Below are 13,179 nucleotides of genomic sequence, written 5' to 3'. Positions count from 1 at the left end.
AGTTTTAGCTTCACTTATGTACATATTTTTAACCTAAAATTTAATCGCTACTAAAAGAAAACGTAAGGCAAGTATATCTCATTCCGAGATTAACTTATGTATATTCGGTGCCGAACAGGCCGACATAATTATGTCGACTAGCGAGAGATAACTATCTCTCAATAAATCTGGACTCTCCTTCACTTACAAGGAATGAAATAACTAACCCAGGCCTGTATAAAAAAACATATCGAACCGAAAAATCTGTATACCATAAATCAAATGCAACGTTATTTACGCGGAAACTTGTAGTTTACGTAAAACATCGGCGCGTTTTCATTTGTATTTCATAAAGCTGGAACACCAAGGGAGCTATCGTTAACAGCCGTTGCGGCGTGTGTTCTAACTTTTACACCGCCGCTGAATTGTTCCCGGTTTCGATACCGCATGCAGTTTACGATTGTGTTTTTTTACTCGGATATGGTTAGGTGAAGTGCGGATTAAAAATTGGAACAAATGGTACGGAATAAGTTTTACTGGGTTTTTGGAGGATTTTATTTTTCGTTTTTAAAAATACTGAATATACAGCGCTGGGCCCTTACAGATAGTTTCTTCAGTAATGTAAAAGTAACAGGTAACACTACAAGAGTTGCGGCACCAAACATTTCTAACATAATGGCTACAAAAATTGCACACGTAACTATAACTTTGACTATTACTGACAATGAAGAAACTAGCCGCTAGCCAAGAGATATCAAACATAATAATACCCACTAATTACATTGAATACCTACATATTGTAGGGTAACTCAGAAATACAAACACTGTACAGTGTTCCAAAACTTATAATTCCAATCACCAATTAACCAAAAACCATTGATCGTTTAACTAGAGAACAGCTATCCAAGACGTTCACTCAGGCCTCCAATCTCCAGACTGAGCTCCCGTCTGTTGCAAGTCCGCTTATAGACTCGGTCGGCCGATCGCCCCTCCATTCCCTCCCAATAGTGTTGCCAGGCAAAGATTAATTTGACTCCTTATTCACATTCAAATTCATAATATATAACATTCATTTTTAATTTTACAAAACCTTTCAATATGTAATATCAAACCTTTATGCTAGATTATTGATAGCCACTTTGCCCAATTGCATACTTTCGCTTCTTTCACTCTTATAAATTTCCTCGTGCTTTCTATTGACAACATTCTTCAAACTAGAATAATATGGTGGCACCAACTCAGATTCCCGCTAATTAAAATAACTCGAGCCATATATACAGTCCGATTGCTGGGACGTGTACTATAATAAATTCTACTCCATTTAGGCCTTTCACTTCTGTTTTTTTTTATTGCTTTGAATGACGAGACGAGCTTGCTGTTCGCTTGATGGTAAGCGATATGATCGCCCATAAATAGCAGAAACACCATCCTTGAATTACGAAGTACTGTTTGGTATTCTACTGCGCTCGCTATCTTGGAACATAAGATGTTAAGTCTTATTATGTACAGTAATTACACTGGATACAATGTCCTTAAAACCGGAACACAACAGTACTGCACATACAGTGCTTGGCGGCAGAAATAGACATTGCGGTGGTACCTACCCAGGAGGACTCTCACATATGAGAGACCTACCACCAGTATTTACTCCACGCTATTCTCTGCATAGATTTTTTCGCGTGTTCAACTATGATAATATCAATCCCTTAATCTATGCGAAGGATCAATTTTAGTACGGCGAGGGCGTGGAAAACACACAAAAATTACAGCTGTTTGGCGGCAAGGCGTAATACGAGCCCTAATAAATCTCCGACGCCAATGAATATTGATGAGAACGAAATGTAAAAATACTTTGGTGTTAAAGGGAGTGTTTGTAATCATAATGTGTTTTGACGTTGTTAATTTGATTTGATGCATCATTTTTTGATGGAGCACGGGTAGATTTTATTTTGGGTATAATTTAATGTTATTTAAATAACGAGTGACAAATCATTTAATGAATGTCTTATTTTATTTGTGAAACTCTTTTTTAGAGCTGGACGGAAGATAAAATTGATACGCAATAATGAGCCTTGGGAATTTACGTTTTGGATATAATGCTAAGGAATAGCGAAGTATAGTTGTTTTTTTTTATTGCTTTAGTAGGCAAACAAGCAACCGGTCTACTCGATGGTAAGTAGCATCTTCACCCTTGGACTATTATATAATAAATATAATAGTTTATTCTTAAACCTGTTCAGATTTTCTGCTGCGACCACATCCTGTGGGAGCTCATTCCACGCTCTTCCCACTCAGAGTTGTTTCAAACTATCTTCTACCAGATGTGTTAAGTCTTATGGAAGGATTGTGATTTCATAATGTCATGAAATTGCATTAATTTATCCGTCTTGAACCCGAGACCTTAATAAGTAATCGAATAGATTGTGCAATGCTACGCCACCAAGGCATTCAATCATCATCATTGCTGATCATAAACCTCCCTTATAACCAGTCAGGTAGATAAAGGATCCCCCGAGTTTTATTAATTTATCTATCATCATTATCGTCATCTTGTAGAAGTCCACTAGATAATATAGGCATCCCCTGTTCAGCAACCAGACCAGTTTATCAACAATAATATTAAATTCTGTAGAGAGAAAAACAATTTTTATGCACGTTCCATTCCACACAATATGTTGTCAGGGTAAGTTCTATGTAGCACAATAAAGCGATGAATCAAGCGCCTTGTGCTGTTATATGCCGCATCTTGACTGTAATTTACAGCGTGGTTCTGCTGCATGCGAGAAATCGGTTATGGTTGGAAAAATGTTTTATTACCAACAATAATAATTTATTTACAACTAGTTTTTAAACATTAAAATTAAACTATTTCGCAAATTTTATTGCGACTTTTATGTTATAATTTTCTCCAAATGTTTTGAAGACTTATCAGCCTTATACCCGCAATATATTTTTATTTTAATGTCTAACATTTGCGTAAACATAACGTTTTTACTAGTTAACTCAGACCAAGATGTTCAAAGACTTTCATTTGGTCCTTGGTCAAGAAACAAAAGACAAATAAACACTTAAAAGGAAATAACAACTGTCAGTATTAGTGTTTGGACTGCAATGTATTTCTACTGCCAAGCAACAGTGTGTAGTCACTGTTGTGTTCCAATTTGAAGGACATTGTAGCCAGTGTAACTACTGGACATAATGAGACTTACCATCTCATGTCTAAGGAGTGCGAGCGCAGGGGAATACCAAACAATACTTTATAATTCAAGGTGGTATTTCTTCTGTTTATGGGCGGTCGTATTGCTGACCATCAGGCGAAAGGCAAACTCGTGGTATCATTCAAAGTAATCAAAAATGTATATAAATTTCCAATTCTTTCCAACTACAACAATCGAAGAGAACCTTACACTTTTATAACCCAAGTGACAACCAAAAGACCATCACAATAATGCTATCAATCATCGAAATACGCGCCGTTTGAATTGTGCGAACGCTGCGAGACCAAATTATCAATATCTAAGAATCGCGAGTGGAAGGAAAAATCTGCCGTCAGCAGGTCGCACGTGATGCCAATACCGACTGCGTGCCGCGTTTGTACTGGACTGGCTGATACTAAAGACAGTTACTAGCCCACTACATAAACAAGAGATGAAAAGAAATTGGTGATTAGTTAGTAGCCCATAATTTGACTATGGGTTTTGTGAATTATCGCTTGCTTTAACAGTGAAGGAAAACGTCGTGAAGAAATTTGAGAAGTACTATAATATAGGAAGTGTTGGAGAGTTGGAAGTGAAGTGTGTGGAGTCTACCAATCCGCAGTAGGCCAGCGTGGTGGACTAAGGCCTAAACCCTCTCAGTAGTAGAGAAAGCCCGTGCCCAGCAATTGGATCAGTGTATATAAAACAGCTCAATGGTCATATTCTATAATATGGATATATATTGATGATCATCGGAAATCGGATTAAAATTGATTAGAAAATCATTTCGAAATGTCATATAAACGTGATGATACATTTAAGTATACTGCCCTTAATACATATAAAATTAACAACTCCTTTTATATACAAAACGCTTTATTAAATACAATTTGATACTTCTTCCTTCCGCAGTTCTTAACTCAGTCAAACAAATTTGTCAGTACGAATACCAAGCAAACGATTACACAAATCATGACATGGTTAATATTCTTTACTCGCCTCAAATTTACGGAGTCCTTCAAGCTACTATCCCACCCCAAACAGTCGTTTGATATCTTGGCACGTCGTTGCGATCACGTCCGTGCACTTACTGAGATATAATTATTCGTTGAGCCGAATTTGTGAGCGCCCCAGCCTGATATTCAATTTTACAACGCCATGATAAATCTGCCAGGGTTTGTACGATTCAATTTGAGATGAAATGTGTGGTTTGGAGACGGGTTTGCTAGCCATCAGTTTGGCTATGCTGTTCCACTGTTGGGAAAGAATCTTCTACTGAGGGTTGAGAACTTTTGTCCAGTAACAGGGATGTGACAGTCAGACTTCACATACTAAAATTCTTTGAAAGAATTAACAGATATTCAAATTCTGATCCACACAAAATTCGGCCAGATTTAAAATATATCCTTCCATCAACAAATCACCTTTAACAAAAAGACAAAGAGAGAATTGCAGATAAGTGGCAGTTTTGCTGTTATGGTATAGCATGAGAGACTGTTGCAGGCAAATTTCTCTCAAATCCCATAAAATTATAGGTTACAATTGACGTTGCTCTGCAAAAATCATACACCTCCATCGTGTAAATTTTACTTCCAATATTTGTTATATAGATACAGAACTAAATTTCTTACCGACCCCATTTCTACGTACATTAATTAGTTCCAAGTGCTTGTCTAATAATTGCGCTCAAGATTTCTCTGAAATGCATTTGCGTGGCGCGCGGTATTTCACTTACAACATATACGTATTCTCTTAAGAGCGTTTTAACTTGAGAAGGGAATCGATTATTAATAACATCATACTTTATGCCAAAATTTTATATTGTCCATTCACGTTTATTTACATTCATGCAAAATCTCAAACGTTGCATACTCATAGATCCCGCAATTTATTTTATTGAAGATGTTACGGACAATGAAAAGCATTCCATCATGTAATAGTCGGATCCGTTAGTAATATTTAGGGTCCTGGCCTACGGCATAAATCTTAGTCTGCTGCGGAGGCTGAATTATATTATAGTACCCTTTCTGAAGTTCCGATCGCGTTTAAATACACTCTCAAAATAAAACCATTTAAACCATTTATTTCTCTACGTGATGTCTCCCTGTTCACGTCTGTGTGATAAAAAGCACTATGAATACTGCACTAATTTAAAAAAAATATATAATAATAATGTCTAAAGGTCCGTAATGTGGTATTAATCAGCGTTGAGCCGAGAAAGTGTACATCACAAATAAAAAAACATAAACATTATTGAAAAATAGTCTTAAAAAAATGTATTGAGAATAGATAAAATAGTTTTGTTTACAGTTACAATGACTGGTTACAAACCTAAACGTACCAACACCTTTACAAACTTTTACATTTATGATATTAAAATGATTAATCAGATAATGTCATTACACACTATACCATATTTTAATGAACCTGCGCCACTGCAGAACAAAGGCTTCCTACTGGACACACTGCAGGATAAAGGCTTCCCTTAAATATATCGCACAATACGCTCGCATGCTGAGCATTGCATCGCCCCAGGCAATACAAAATTAAACCCATATTTAATACGGCGGCAAATTGGTTACAAAATTAACGGGTACCAATCGAACCAATTTGCACGTTCAATTGGCCGGACTATATTATTTTGCACCTGTTTACTACAATTTGTTTGACGAGACGGATAGTCTCGAATAATTGTGAATATCAAGTAAGAAAAAAAACAAAGATTTGCTGGTGATAGGATACATTATAACCGCCCGGATAGCGACCACCGTACGCAAGGTGTTAAAACCATAGTGGCCCGCGTAAGTGTGTCGCGTTCCGGGATCAGCCTGTGTATATCTGGTGCCAACAGGCCGGCGTAATTGTGTCGACTGCCGAGGGGTAATCGTTTCTCTTCAGTTGATATTCTATTGGAACTCACTCCACTTACCATCAGGTGCAGTCGGGTCAATTAGACGTGTTCATATAAAAAAAATGTTGGCGCAATTTTTAACACTAACGGAAATCTTAAAAATTTACTTACATGTTATTATGATTACTACTATAATGTCATTAAATCATAATAACATGTTAGTACGTAAGTAAAAGCTTTTGCTCGCAGTTTTGCACTCGTTAAAGTTAGTTCCTAGGAAACAATTAGCCAAAGCTAGAAGTGGCCTGTAACGTTCATAGCTACATAACTTTGAGAATCGGGTAAACCCTGATGTAAGCCTTTTCAAAGAAACAAACAATTGAGTTATATCACATTATCATAGAGTTAATCATGAGCGATACATTCATACATCTAAACCATGAAACTTTGTTAACAACAGATTAAAAAAGAAATGAAGTAATACTTCTTAGAACATTAAAATAAAAAAGAATTTCAAAGAAGTTTTGACAACGCAAGTTGTTTCATTACAATCCTCAAACTTTGCGCAAGAAACTCACGTCCAGATTAATACAGAGACCTCAGAGTGAGGACTTAGGGAAGGCAAAAGTCTCTCGAATTCCATACCTACTTGATTATATCAATTTTACCGACAGAATTAGAACGTAAGGGTTTGTGCAGACAAAGTATGTTATACGCGCGTCTTCGCGTTTTATACGCACACCTTATATGTAACGAAAATTGAATTCAACTGCGAATGTAATTACAATTTTGTGTTTTATATTAATTAAAATGTTCTTTAGATTAAATTAATCAAAAAAATATTTCATAAAAAATATATTTCCATTGTCTTTTTGACGAGGCAGTTAACTAGTAGGGGACCGAATATTTCTTTGATAATACTGTATGTCTTCTATTACGATTCTCCGAGGTAATTAATATTAATCTGATTGTTGCGAGGGATTATTTTAAGGAAAGCTGAGAATAGCTATTCATCTCTCCTTACTTCCAGTTAATTTATTTATTACTAGCTCGCGATGACACCCGCCTGGAATTAGTTTATGATAAAATAAGTAACCTCTTATTTATTTAAGGTTCAATCTTACTCCGTACCAAATATTGTCAAAATATGTTTAGTAAACTATACGAGATAGCATAACAGAGTTATTTTCACACAGATAATTATATGAATTAGTATCATGTAATATTTTTTTATACAACCACGGAAAAATAACTCCCCTATATCTAAATGCAAGTGCAGCGCCGCGCCGTCCAAATAGAGTATGAGTGTGGTTTTGCTGATGATCTGCATTATTTTGATGCGGACGGCCCGCTATTTTCGCGGCAATATGAACAAGACCTTACTTTCAACCGAGTTGCTTTATTAATATTCCCTGGACGTTTGCTAATTTATAAAAGCACTCAACGTTTCAATTCCGCGACGTTTCTCGTTTAACAAATTGTTTGTTTATATCGCAATATTTTTTGTGAAGTGTTCGATGTGGATGTATTTGTAACTAAATATAACTTTATTTTATAAAAAATATTATCAATAAATAAATCTGAAATGTGTGTCATTTCGTAAAAGATATGCGTGACCTAATAATATTGTGATTCACGCATGTATTAACCCATTTAGCATCGGAATGTTTGCCGGCAAACATTCCGCTGGTAAATGGGTTAAAATATAAGCATACGTATATTATTTTCCCTGGGTTAATTTTATATGGATTTTTATGAAATTTTTTATGACATTCAGAAAGTCGCCAAGTAAGCAGTGCAAACAAGTTGCATACATCATCACTTAAAATCCAGAATAACATTTTTATATATTGAACATTTAATTTCATACTAGCTTCCGCTCGCAGCTTCGCCCGCGTGGATTTCGGACTTCAAAAATGGAGCCGAGAATGTTCGTTTTTCGAAGCTACTCGCTAGGTGATTCGCTAGCCTCTAGGTGCCAAGCAAGCCGCCTGCCTGTGCGTTCGCGACCTTATATATTATATACAAAAGTAATCCTTATAGCATGATTCAGTATTCACGCATGATGGCTTATTATTAGCGTATTTCATGTATAACTTTGGTGTTTCTATACCGATTTCTATGATTCTTTTTATGGAATATTTAATAATGTTAACTTTTTTAATTAGGGATGACTGAGAGTGTTAGAAACGTAAGAGTAGACAAATATAATGAGAAAGCTTCGAACTGCTAAGCTATCGGGAGTTACACGTGTTATTGTGAGTCAACCATAAAAGATAGACATATGCTGTCGTGGGATATTTTTTACATAATTTTAAGGAGAACATTTCCGTCATACATGATTTCTGTGTAGCTTTAACCATTAAGGTTACACACGCGACGGAAGCTTAAAAAATGGAGTAACTTCTCCCGTTTTACCAACATTTCCCTTCACTGCTCTGCTCCTATTAATTGTAGCGTGATGAAAAGTATACTATAACCAGCACAGGAGTATGACAAATAATTGTACCAAGTTTCGTTAAAATCCGTCGAGTAGTTTTTGTTTCTATAACGGTTATACAGACAGACAGACAGACAAAAATTTTACTAATTGCATTTTTGGCATCAGTATCGATCCTTAATCACCTCCTGATAGTTATTTTGGAAATATATTTCATGTACAGAATTGACTTCTCTACAGATTTATTATAAGTATAGATAGATATGAAACTTCTATGACCAGTGCCATTGCTCAAAATAAAAATCTTGTAATAGATTGAACAAATTTGTTAAAGTATCAGAAAATAATTGCTGTTTATTTGTTTGTCATTAATAATTGACTCGAATCCGCAACAATACAAATTGAATGGTAAAAGTTTGTTAATTCTTCACATTTTATGTTTAAAAAGTACAGGATTTCTGACCATTCAGTCGTTATAATTGAATAATACGCTTCGTCAGTATAGAAAAAAATCATTACAGCGTAAAAACGTTGAATTTATAATAAAATTCGTAAAATTATAATTTGTACATTTCTGAAAGATTTAAGTGTGATCCTATTTTTAGAGTTTCACTTTCAGTATAATTAATATATTTTCTTTTCTATGGTGCTTTATGCGGCAACAAATAGACTTAATTTTGGAGAAACATCGTCCAAGCTGCACGAGCAATATCATTATTCACGGATCCTCAAACATAGACGAAGGAATAGGCGATGTAACTGGATCGGAATTAGAAATAAAACATTGGCATTATACCACCCAGTTACAATTTTCCAACACACACACGCATTTTATCTAAGTACTTTTACTTACGGCTTTGCCTTCGTGAGAGTTTTCCGGAATAAAAGTCCCGATTTATATTTTACCGGGACAGAAAGTGCCTTTCCAGGGTCCCAACTATCCCCATACCAAATTTCATAGAAACATGTTGCATAGTTTTTGAGTTTATCGCTTTCAGACAGTTAGACAGATGGGTCAGGAGACTTTGTTTTATAATAATAATATTTTTTAGAACTTTTTAAGAGGAACAATATCATCATACATTATTGTTGCGTAGCTTTAACCGTTAATGTAGCGCACGCAACGCAAGCTCTCAAAAGGAATCAATGTCCGCCGTTTCTACAACATTTTTCGCTGATCCTCCGTTCCTATAGGTCACAGCGTAATGTTACATAGCCTATAGCCTTCCTCGATAAATGGGTTATCCAACACTAATAGAATTTTTCAGTCGAATCAGTAGTTGTGTAGTACATTCATTTTTTAAAAACAAGATACATGATCTCTACGACTTAAAATCTATACTAATATAAAAAGCTGAAAATTTTATTCGTACGCGCTAAGCTCAGAAACTACTAAACCGATTTTGATTTTTTTTTTCACTATTAGGAAGCTACACTACCCCCGAGTGTTATAGGCATTTAATCCAAGACAAGCTTCAATGGAAAATCAGTATGACCCCCACAACACTCCCTAGAGCCGTCCGAGTGCAACCCGACTGTATTCAAACGTGGGATTCAATGAGACGTGCCGTCAATGCGTGCCGACTGCAGATAACTGGCAACAATGGGTATCGAACGTAGGCTGGTCGGTGTTGTTCTGGCATGGTGCGTTTGTGATACGCAAGACGATGGTTTAACTTGTACTTGACCAATAGTTAGTATTTTATTGTCAATAAAGTTTATAATTTAGGCCAAATTACGACGTTGTGCCACCTCGTATAGTACTGGGACGTTCGTGTTATGGAAAATTTTATGGTTTTTATTTGTACTACTAGCTGACCTGACGGACATCCTGTTTTTACTATGAATTTGCAGCGCGCATTCCGTCAATCTCTGACAGTTATTTCAAACAACTGACAGTTGTGTAAAATTAATATTATTATTAAAATTTCTTAAAGTTTCTTTCCTCAATTTTTTCTTTCATAAAAACCTTCTCCACACAATAATGAACACAACAAAAAAAGAATTAGCGAAACTGTTCCATCCGTTCCATGATGCGATGACCAAGAGAAATAGATATTCGTTGTTATATCTATAGAATACCGTTCCAAAATAATAGTATAAGACGCTCAAACGTTCAAAAATGAGAGATATCTTTAACATTTTTTTAACCCTACGTCTTCATGATTAACTGTCATAAATCAGCACTGGTATATTACAGGATTACATGCTCGCGACAAGCGTTAAACCTCCTGCGAGCTTACATCCGGATTGTCTCCACTAATGAGCCCGGCGATCATGACGTCAGAACCGGGACAGGGGAGGGGGAGATTTTAAGAAAAATATACTAACAGCAAACGTAAACACATGTCCCTGCTTTAGCTAAGACATTAGTCTTACTTATAAATATTTCGCAAAGCTATGCTTGTTAAAATACAAATTTAATCGATCAGCTGTAAGTCGAAATCCGCCATCTTGCCTCTTAATAAGGTTTAAAGTAGGAAACCCGTGATGTTTTTGACAACTATGTAAACAATTCTTAATCACTTAACGCCAAAACAAGTTAATAATAATTACTGTATATATGCAACAATAGAAACGTCGTTAAAGTAGACCATAGAAGTTGCCAGAACAGATATTTTTTTTGCCAAATCGTGGTTGTGGATGATTTTCATTTTCATCATAGCGGAAAATGGGTAATTAAGATAATTGTACAGATAAATAATGATGTAGCACGCACGTTTTTTTTTATACGATCGATCGTCTTAAGTTAGAATACAAGTAGCTAACGATAGACACGCCATCTAGCGAATAAAATTCCGAATACATTTTCTACAATATTACTCTGCTGAGTTGGTAATTAAAGACTCTCTTTGGTCTATTATTAAGTAGTATTTTAGTATGGCTTCAGTAAATTTTTAAAAGTAATTTCAGAACAGCATTTCCGGAAAGATACGACCTGGCGACTTTCAAACAAAAAACGTATATCCACCTAAAAGGACGGCAAAGCATTGTGTCCAACATTTGCAATACTATGTCCCCTAGTATTGCAAATGTTTATGGGCGCTGATCATTAACCATCAGGTGAACCCTATGCTCGTTTGCGCCCTACAATACAAAAATAACGTAAAATCTTGGTAAAAGGGGTACATTAGGTAGTTGCAGATTTTTTTTTTACGGTAAATAAAGAAAAGGGTTTAAATTCGTCCATTTAAAGCTCATTGAACAGTAAACGTAGACGGTAAATATATACAGTAAACAGATGAATATTAATTCTTCAAATTCTGAAAATATGACGTTACTTTCAATTTTTCAGTTGAGTGATTACTGCGTTAAAGCGAAAAACCATTCGAATAGAACTCTCGATGTGTTTATACTTGACTAGATTCAGGTAAATAAACTTAAAATGCGTACATGTCTTATAAATAAGTAGATATATCATACAGTTATAGTACATAATCCTGATAATGAACATTATATGCTTGCATATTATTCGAATGACGGTCAAAAAAATACCACATAATTAATTCATATGAAAATTTTCATATAGATAAAGTCTTGAATTAAAATAGAGACTATATTTTATCCTTGAAAAATAATATTCTTCACAGCATTTTATTTTCCCAGACAAAAAATGTAATGAATTTTAATTAATAAAAACACAATCACAAAGGACATTTTTATTTTAAATGCTGTAGATTTTTTGAAATTGTACTGTTTTCATTAATAACGCAGGGACCTTACATTTTGTTTCTACAATGATATCACGTCACAAGGCTACGTCGACGCTGATGACTATAATATGATGGATGATTCACAGCATGATGTGATCCCACATAAAAGAAATCATAAGAATGACGTATGGCTTTGAAAATGGCTGTGCGTGTCACACGGCCGTGTAGATCGGGCAACTGTAATTATAATAATAATATAATATCAGCCCTGTATTACATACTGTTCCACTGCTGGGCACAGGCCTCCTCTACTACTGAGAGGGATTAGGCCTTAGTCCACCACGCTGGCCTAGTGCGGATTGATAGACTTCACACATCTTCGAAATTCCTATAGAACTACTCAGATTATAATGTTTCCACTGCACCTAATGGTAGAGTGGAGTCCAAATAAAGTGTCGAATAACGAAAGATGATTATACCAGCCTGTTTGAAACCTGACCAACACCGGCTGATCCCTGTACGTGACACATCTACGTGGGCAACTATAGTGGGTTTTGACACCTTGTGTTCGGTGTTTGCTATTCGGGTAAAACAAATTGTACAAACAATAAGCCAGTGTGTCGCTTAGATAATGCCGCATATCTCACAAAGCTAATAGACGGCGTGTAGGTGCGCGAGAACTCGTGTGGAAATTTTATTCAAACGCGTTATTAAGGCGTCATTTCATTTAAACCGATTTTCAGCGAGACGCAAACGCCTCTCAGGAATCGGGTTGACGGTATAGTTGATAAATATGCAGTGAATTTATTAACCTACCTACTTATTTAGTAAATAAGATATCGGCTTATGTATGACAGTAGGCAGCAGCTGGGGCTGAAACTCTGGAATTGCTAGCAGTATGCACCATCTGGCGTGGCAATAGTTTTTTTTTCTAGGCCAAAAAAAGACTGTTAGTTTTTTAAATGAATAAATTATGTATTAATTATGTTTAGAATTAAATGCTTTTATTGACATATTGGCAATCAATATTCTAATTTTACTATCACTACTTTAACTATA

At 35.6% G+C, this 13,179-nt stretch overlaps 1 protein-coding gene across 11 annotated transcripts in view; it reads left to right on the top strand.

Annotated features, from left to right (window-relative positions):
- Positions 1-13,179, top strand: part of LOC115455890 (protein madd-4) — a 416,434-nt gene that overhangs the window by 318,252 nt on the left and 85,003 nt on the right. The window lies entirely within an intron of this gene.

Source organism: Manduca sexta, chromosome 5 (genome assembly GCF_014839805.1).
Source record: "Manduca sexta isolate Smith_Timp_Sample1 chromosome 5, JHU_Msex_v1.0, whole genome shotgun sequence".
Lineage (NCBI taxonomy): Eukaryota > Metazoa > Arthropoda > Insecta > Lepidoptera > Sphingidae > Manduca > Manduca sexta.
The sequence above is the reverse complement of the archived record's forward strand: the minus strand, read 5'-3'. Positions and strand labels throughout refer to the sequence as shown.